The sequence below is a fragment of the Eumetopias jubatus genome, unplaced genomic scaffold (assembly GCF_037043125.1).
Source record: "Eumetopias jubatus isolate StellerSeaLion01/CBP00866 unplaced genomic scaffold, mEumJub1_p1.0 scaffold_4, whole genome shotgun sequence".
NCBI lineage: Eukaryota > Metazoa > Chordata > Mammalia > Carnivora > Otariidae > Eumetopias > Eumetopias jubatus.
In genome coordinates this window covers 89,189,913-89,198,606 of record NW_028274810.1, presented here as the reverse complement: position 1 = coordinate 89,198,606, position 8,694 = coordinate 89,189,913, and the positions used below count along the sequence as shown (strand labels likewise).

The 8,694-nt window shown below is 47.6% G+C and overlaps 1 pseudogene; it reads left to right on the top strand.

Moving 5' to 3' along the window:
• The first annotated feature begins 3,314 nt into the window (after positions 1 to 3,314).
• LOC114217251 (U4 spliceosomal RNA) lies at positions 3,315 to 3,385 on the top strand (annotated as a pseudogene).
• The last annotated feature ends 5,309 nt before the right edge of the window (positions 3,386 to 8,694 follow it).

Genomic DNA, 8,694 nt, shown 5'->3' with positions numbered 1-8,694 from the left:
GAAGTCTTCCCTGACCACTCAGCATCTTCTTTTGCCCCAGAGCTAACCACTTCTTTTGAGTTGCCTACACACTTCACGCCTACTTGGGGGGTTACTAAGCTTGCTGCTGTACTACAGTGGATTTGTCTGTGTGTCTGTCTCCTGATGGCTTTTGGAGGCCAGGGACATGTCATACCATCTCTGTGTCCTCAGGATCAAACATGGTAATTTTCAAGCATTTTTAGGGGTGGACCTCTCTCTCCAAAAGAAAATGTATGAGCATCTTGCGATAAAACAGATACTAGGAAAACAGTTCTTGAAGGGGAGATGGGTAGGTACCCCTGCCTGTGTGGTCACCTAGGAACCTGCCTGGGACCCTCCCTTGGAGCTCCTGAGTCTCCACAAACATCTGAAAGCCCCTGACTCAGCACAATGTGGGGAACAACGTCACTGCTCAACAAATACCTTTTAAATAATTTGAAAACCAAACCTTCATGACCCAAAGAATGAATTCCTTAGAGTAGAATTTCAGACACCTTGACTGCAAGGAGGGGTGCACTTGGGCTTCGGGGCAGGAGGCAGGGGTTCAAGTCTGAGCTCCATTGCTGTCTGGCTGGGCAGGGATCCCACCTCTTTGGACCTCATTTTTCTCACCCATAAAATGAGAATGATAGCACCTCAATGGGCCTCGGGTCTGTGATTATTCCTAGGGGCGGGGCTGTCTACACCCCAGTCCCCCCACCCCTGTACATCATTCATGTCCACTGAAAGAAGACCAACTGCAGTCAGGATGTAGGCCAGTCAGGTATAAAGAGTTGAGCATGGGCTTTGGCACCAGATCCTGGTTCTGACATTGACTAGCACGCTGAGCCTCAGTTTGCTCATCTGCCAAATGGAGATAATAATAGTAGCTCATAGGGTAGCCGTAAGTATGTGGCCAGGTCCAGAATGCTCTACTTTGAGGCCTGGCTCCCTCACTTTCTAGCCATGTGACCTTGAGCAGATTAGGTTACTTAACCTGTGTGAACCTCAGTTTCCCCATCTGTACAAAGGGGGTAATAGTGCTCATTTCATAGGATTATTCATGGACAAATTAACTAACATGAAATGCTTAGAACAGTGCCTGGCACATAGTAACTGCTATATACATGTGAGCAATGGATACTGCCCACCATGGGTCTGTTGTGAGGGTTAAATTAATTCATACTTAAAATGTGCCTAGCCCAGAGCCTGGGATATGATCAAAGTTCATTTGACAGGAGCTGATATTTAATATGAATTCAGCTCAGACTCAGCATATGGCATATAAGCTTTGGGGGAAAAATAAAACCAAAAACAAAAAACAGAAGATGGGCAGAAACTCCAGGGCTTTGGCTCTCTCACTCTGCAATCTCCCATGAAAGGGGCCACGGCAGCTTCTCTGTCTGGGTGGGTGCCCCACGGTGCGGTTCTGGGTGTGGCCGGCCGCCTGACTCAGAGAAAAGCACCCCCTCCCACCTGTTCCCCACCCGTCTCCCGCGGCACCGTATCTGCCCATCCAGTGGTGATCAGACCTGACCCTGGAGAGCTGCAAAGATCCTATCACTGCCCCAGGGCCAGGGCTGGCAGGAGGGGTTATAATTATGGGTTTCATCGAAATTGTGGATATGATGAGCACCGCTTTCCACAGCTCCTCTAAGAGCTCTGCCTGGGCCCTCCCCAGCCCCTCCCACCTGGGTGCTGCCAGAAGCCGGCACTCCCAGCCCGGTGAGCTAAGCACTTTATTTGAAGTATCTCATTTAATCCTCACAAAGGATGTTATTTCCCCCATTTTACAGATGAGGAAACTGAGTCTCAAGGAGGCAAAGTGACGCACCCCAAAGTAAGTGGGCAGGACCTGCTCCCAGGTCTTTCTGGCCCATGTCCTGTGATCTTAACCTCCACCCCAGCTTGTATCCCAAACAGCACCAAAATCTGGTTGTCACTGAACAATTGGGAGACTGGGCTCTAGAACCCACATAGCCCTGGGTTTGATTCTAGGCTCTGACGTTGTGTGATCCTGGGCAGTCACACCACATCCCTGAGCCTGGATTTCCCACTGCCCCCCTCCCCCCCGGATTTGTTGTGAGGACTACGTGAGAAACTATACAGATACGGAAGTATCTGTTACTGCCTGGGATAGAGAAGGGTCCAGTAAGGGTCAGATACCATACAAGTGTCTCTAAATCTCAGTCTACCTAGATATAGTCATCAGGGCGTGAGGAAAGCTCTTGGTCTTGGACGTGCCAAATGTGACGTTTCCAATTTTCTCCAGATTCTGACTCATGAAAGTGTGGCCTGAGTCACGGGGTTTCCATTTTGCTTATATTAAGCCATCAGGTTGTGGGATCTCTATAAGCCACAGAATGAAATAGATCCCAGTTTGCTGTGTGAGTGAATTCCGATTGATGAACCTCTCTGTTCCATGAGTTCCTCTCCAGCTCCATGTGCTGATCTTTGGCCAGGAGGTTCATAGGGACCACAGTGCAGAGCCTGGAGCTCTGGGAGGGAAAGGAGTTTTAGAAGCCCTAGGTAGTCCTGCCCTTGTTTCCTGTTTCCTGTTTCCTGTTTCCTGTCCCTGGTTTCCGGTGATAAATGACTGGGAGGGGAAGATGTGCAATAGGGAGGGGGAAAGGGTGGGGAATGTCATTTACTGATCTGGGAGCACCTCTCTAAGACAAAGCTTGCAGTTCTAATCGTCTCCCGTGACCCACTTCCCTCTGTGGCCCAGAGCAAGTATCACTCTGATTTCTGGTGACTGTGCTCTGATCCCTTCTCTCAGACTTACCCACCCCTCCCGGGGAGGCGGGAAGAAACCATGAGGCAATCCCAAGGACCAGGCACAATTCCATTAACCCCAGACACGAACCTCAGCTTCCCATCTGCCAGGTCCCACCTGCAATGAGGCTGAGGCTTCATCCTCATTTATGAGCTTCTCCATTTTGCCTGTTATTATGTCCCTCCATATTAATGAGCAGGCTTAGGACATTCAGGATTTCCTTCATTAGTGTTTCCTCCTTCCTGAGCATTCTGTCTTAGGATTTTTATAGGTCATTTACGGCCTTGCAAAGTTTGACATTGTCCCAGGCAACTCAGTTTCTTCACTGGGAAGGACAAGGGACAGGTTGAGGAACAGAAATGTCTGGCTCATTCTACTGGGCAGGTGGGAGCTACTTCAGGTCAGGCTGAGGTGGCTCTTAATCCCCAAGGGCCAGAGGCTCACCATTTCCCGTCACTGGAGGGGCAAACCCAACACATACAGCTAGCGTGGAACTGAGGAGATTTTATATATACATTCTTCTAAAATTCAGAGGGCTAGCTTTGCGCAGTGGCAGTATCGTAGCCAATGAGGTTTATCTGAGGCTCGATTATTGCTAATTAAAATTCAGAGGGCTAGGGTGCTCAGGTGGCTCAGTTGGTTAAGCATCTGCCTTGGGCTCAGGTCATGATCTCAGGGTCCTGGGATCGAGCCCCTCTTTGGGGGGGGTCCCTGCTCAGCAGGGAGCCTACTTCTCCCTCTGCCTCTGCCCCTCCATCCCACTTGTACTCTCTCTCTCTAAAACAATAAAATAAAATAAAATAAAATAAAATAAAATAAAATAAAATAAAATAAAATAAAATAAAATAAAATAAAATTCAGAGGGCTAGGAACTGGTCTCCAGAGACAGCAGAGTCATAGTCACTGCTTTTTTGAGCTTCGGGTTTCTGAGCTAGATCTGGGAGGTGCTTTCAGCCACATCCTCAAGCTCTCTCAGGCTGAGGTGGGCAAGGGAAGGACCAGAGCGAGGAGGTACAGTCCCAGTCAACAAAAACACCTTTCTTTTCATTCCGTGGAGTTTGACACACGGGCACGCTTAATAAAACAGGTGGCCGGCACAGTGAATGCAAAGTGCTGATTCAGCCACATCTCTTTCCTTTCATCTTGGGCCCAGGAGTGTTTAACAGCCACGCTTAACAAGAAGAAATGGAATTTATCTCCTTAATAAGCCACCCTCAAGTCGCTGTGCTTAATCATGTTCATCTCCCAGGAGGCTGGTGGAGGGGAGCCTTTCTGGTTATATTAACAATTTCCCTGGTGTGCCTAAGAAGACCGTCTTGAGACGGTCTTTTAAGAAAACAACAACAAAGAAAAACCATTGATCTGGTTCTTTTGGAAAAACAAGTTTATAAAACATAGCACCTTGTGTGCATTCCCAATTTTGTGTGAAAGAGTCCGCTTACGGACAGGAAAATCGGTGGAAGGTTGAAAATATAGGAAGGTTCGCATTGAATGGTAGAGTAATGTGATTTTAAAATTTTTAGTTATTTATTGCCTTTGGAGATTTTGATAAATTCCTTCAACAAACATCCATTACACTTGAGCATTCAAGAAAAAAGTAACCCCCCCAAAAGAGAAAAAAGTAACCCCCAGGATAGCCCTGGTAAATCGAACGCAAGCTTGGCTCAAACGATCTCCAACTCAGACAAAAAAATCTAGATGTCATAGCTAATTTCTGCTTTTATACCCCCTTCCTGGTTCAGCCCAGAAGTTGAAGCTAATGAGAAATTATCGTTCATCGTTTGTGTTTGCCTCTGTAGCATATTTTCCCCCTAGTCCTGGCTTCTTCCCATAGTGAGAACTGTCATAAAGTATGCAGCTGTCTTTCCACAGACCTCAAAAGTTGGGTTTCTCCTAACCTCTGCTTTATCCTGAAGGCCGGGGGTTAGAACTACTGTATGGTTCTCCGAGGTGGGGGGGCGGGGGGTGTTTATAGAAATTTGCTGGTTCAACCTGGGTTGGGGCGACCAGAGCCTCGGGGGGTGGGGGGGCAGTGTTCTCAGCAGGAGCTAGGGTGAGCAAGGCCTCAGAGAGAGGCTTCTGGTACGCTCTTCAGCTTCCTCAAAAACAGCATGATTCCCTCCCCACCCGCAGTTAGGCTTGGAAAGTCTTGACATCCCCCTACTGAGGAAAGAGAGGGGTTTACAAAAATGATCTGGAAGATCAGGAAGATGAAAACAGGCCATTTGAGAGTAAAACAACATTTTTGGCTGATGAAGCCTGAAAACTGATTGTGAACACCCAGGTGATAGTTTCCCAGGGATGGGGAGAAACACCTGAGCCCCTCCCCCGCAACAGGGCGAGTCCGCTGATTGCTGGGCAAGGCTCCTTGGATGTCCGCCTGAGCCTCCCTTCTGCCAGGCATGGCTGAGTGGCCCGGGGCTCCCCTGGGCCTGCCGACCCAAAGCTGCTATTGCAGATAGGAGGCTTCAAGCTTCAGAGGGGGCCCACTTCCCAGGAGATTATGCATCTGGCCCCTCAGCAAGGCTTATGTGAGGTGGAGTGCTGGGTGAAATAGGGGACTCGAATGAATACCAGGTCCACACTGGGGACTCAGTAAATGAATCCCATAAAGCAGTGGTTAAGGATGTGGACTTCGGAGCTGGTGGATCTGGGTTCACATTGCACCGAATGACCACTGCATAGGATTTTTGAGGGGATTAGGTATGACAGCTGACATGCAGTACAGAGACGGGCCCTGTACACGGGAACTTGGGGAGTGAAAGAGGGAGGACACAAGATATTATGTATTTGTTGAAGCCCACAGAACTATACAACACAGAATGAACTGTATTTTGTGTAAGTTTTTTTAAAAAAATTGGCTATCTTGAGGATTTCTCCTGGTTTTGACATACTATGGATTTCCTCATCTGTGAGATAGAATTGTTGGGCGGAGGGCGCCTGGGTGGCTCAGTCAGTTAAGCATCTGCCTTTGGCTCTGGTCATGATCCCGGGGTCCTGGGATGGAGGCCCATGTCGAGCTGCCTGCTTAGCGGGGAGTCTCCTTCTACCTCTGCCTCTGCCCCTCCCAGTCCCCACTTGTGCTCTCTCAAATAAATAAATAGAATCTGAAAAAAAAAAAAGGGTTGTTGGAAAGGAAGAATAAAATTGATATGATTTTGCTCATGGTGGGAAGAAAAGGGCCTCTATTCTCTTAATGCTTCATCATCCACCACCCTGTCCTAGTACCAAGCTGCCTCCCATCCCTTCAGGATTCACCTAGAAGTGGCCGAGGGTGGTTAGTCAGAACCTCTTTCCATCGCCCAAAGCAGCAATACCACAGAGCTGCCCTGTCCAATATGGTAGCCACCGGTCACGTGCGGCTACCGAGACTTGACTCTCGGAGGCTAGTGCCACTGAGGACCTGAATTCTAAATTTTATTTAAGTTTAATTAATTTCTATTTAGATTTGGAAACTGGATCAGTATAAAATATTTTCCTATTAAGGACCACTTTATTGTTTTGGTAGGACTACATTATATTTTTAATATATTTTTATCATTAACTTTTTTTTTAAAGATTTTATTTATTCGAGAGAGAATGAGAGACAGAGAGCACGAGAGGGAGGAGGGTCAGAGGGAGAAGCAGACTCCCCGCTGAGCAGGGAGCCCGATGCGGGACTCGATCCCGGGACTCCAGGATCATGACCTGAGCCGAAGGCAGTCGCTTAACCAACTGAGCCACCCAGGCGCCCTATCATTAACTTTTTTATTGAGATGTAATTCAATACCACTAAATTTGCCATTTTAAAGTATACAACGCAGTGGCTGTCAGTATCTTCACAAGGTGATGCAATCATCACCACTAATTCCAGAACATTTTGCCACCCCAAAAAGAAAACTCATACCTATTAGCAATCACTCCACATTCCCCCTGCCCCCAGCCTCTGGCAACCATAATCTACTTTCCATCTCTATGTATTTGCCTGTTCTGGACAGTTCACATAGATGGAATCATTTAGTATATGCTCTTTTGTGTCTGGCTTCTTTCACTGAGCATATTTTTTTTAAGGTTTCATCCATGTTGCATTTATTCCTTTTTATGGCTGAATATGTAATATTCCTTTGAATGAATATACCACCTTTTGTTTATTCATCAGTTCATGGATATTTGGGTTGTTTCCACTTTTGGGCTACTAGCCCTTGAAAATGTAGCATCCAGGGGCACCTGGGTGGCTCAGTCGGTTAAGTGTCTGCCTTTGGCTCTGGTCATGACCTCCCGGTCCTGGGATCGAGCCCCATATCCTCAGCAGGGAACCTGCTTCTCCCTCTCCCTCTGCCTGCCACTCCCCCCTGCTTGTCGTGCTCTCTCTCTTTCTCTCTGTGTCAAATAAATAAATAAATAAATAAATAAATAAATAAATAAATAAAACCTAAAAAAAATAATGTAGCATCCACATTGAGATGTGTGGTAAGTGTAAAATATATTCCAGATTTCGAAGACTTGTACAAAAAAAGAATATAAAAACACCTCGTTAATTATTAGGTTGACCGTATGTTGAAATCATATTTTTTATCTGTTGACTTAAATAAAATATATCCTTCAAAAGAAATTAGGCTGCAAACAAGGCAGCAGAGGCACGAGCTGCTGAGGAGGAGGGCAGCTTCTCGTCCTCAGCTCACCGGGCGCAGTGGCAGACCTGAAGGGAGGAGCGGGGCTGGCTGGGCAGCCAGAGCAGCCGCTTTGGGTCACCCTGCCTTGGCACCAAGGGCAGCGGTAGAGAGGGCAAGTCCAGGCAGGAGTTGGTAGATTAATTCCCCCCTGGCAGGGGACCCGGACCTAGAATTACGGGCAAAAGGAGTAATTGCAGTGGCCAATGGCAACAATGGCTTCTCCTGGCGCCTGGCCTGGGCTGTGCTGCAGAGCTGCTCAGGTCCGCACAAGCTCCCGGGCTCTGTTCACTAGCCCAGGAACAAGGGCAGCAACAGGAGAGGCCTCCTTGCCCCCTGGCACCAGGCACCTGGCTCCCGAGGGGCTTTCGGGAGGCTGGAGCCTGGCCCTGCGCTATCATTACCCTGCGGGGTGGCCTTGGGCAAGTCCCTTCCACTCCGGGCCTTGTCCAGTGAGGGGATTGGACTAGATGATCTGGACTGTTTTCCAGCTTGAATATTTAATATAACTTTAATATTATTTAATAGTTAATATTTTAAAATACTTAATATAAATTTAATATTATATTAAATATGAATCTTTCAAATTGTAAATGGAAAAGTCCTGAGTCCAACAGACATGAGATCAGTGCTGGCTTTCTCCTTACCATTTGTCTAACTTCTCTGCTCTGGGTTTCTCCATCTTTAAAATGGAGTCAATAGCAAATAGTTCCCTCCCAGCGTTACTTTGAGGTTTAAATCAGATAATGGTTGCTGACACTTAGTGCTTACCAGGTACCAAGTACTGTCCTAAGTGCTTTGCACAGATGAGGGTGCTTAATCTCCCCACGAAACCCTCCAAGGCAGGTCTTATTAGTCCATTGCCAAGTGCATATACTGACAGTGTTTCGGAGCAAGGGTTTCGAACCCAGGCTGTCCAAAGTTCCTGCTGCATCATGTTAACCCACCCACCCCCCCACCCCCCGCACAGATAGGAGGCATAATAAATCCTCAGTAGATGCTAGAGGGCAGAGGGGGGCAGAATCCCATGATTGTTGATATACTTCAGTGGAAACACTGTTGAGCTCCCCGCTGAACAGATAAGGACACCAAACCCAAGAGGATAAAGTGACGTGTCCTGGGCCACCGCCAAGATGGTGACAGTGTGAAACCTAAGTATCCTGGCTCAGAGCTCCCCTAAGTATTTGAAACTGGAGTGGATCTCGAGTTACACATGCAAATCGGAGGGCAGATCAGTGGCCCCAACCCAGGCTGATCTCAGAACTTATC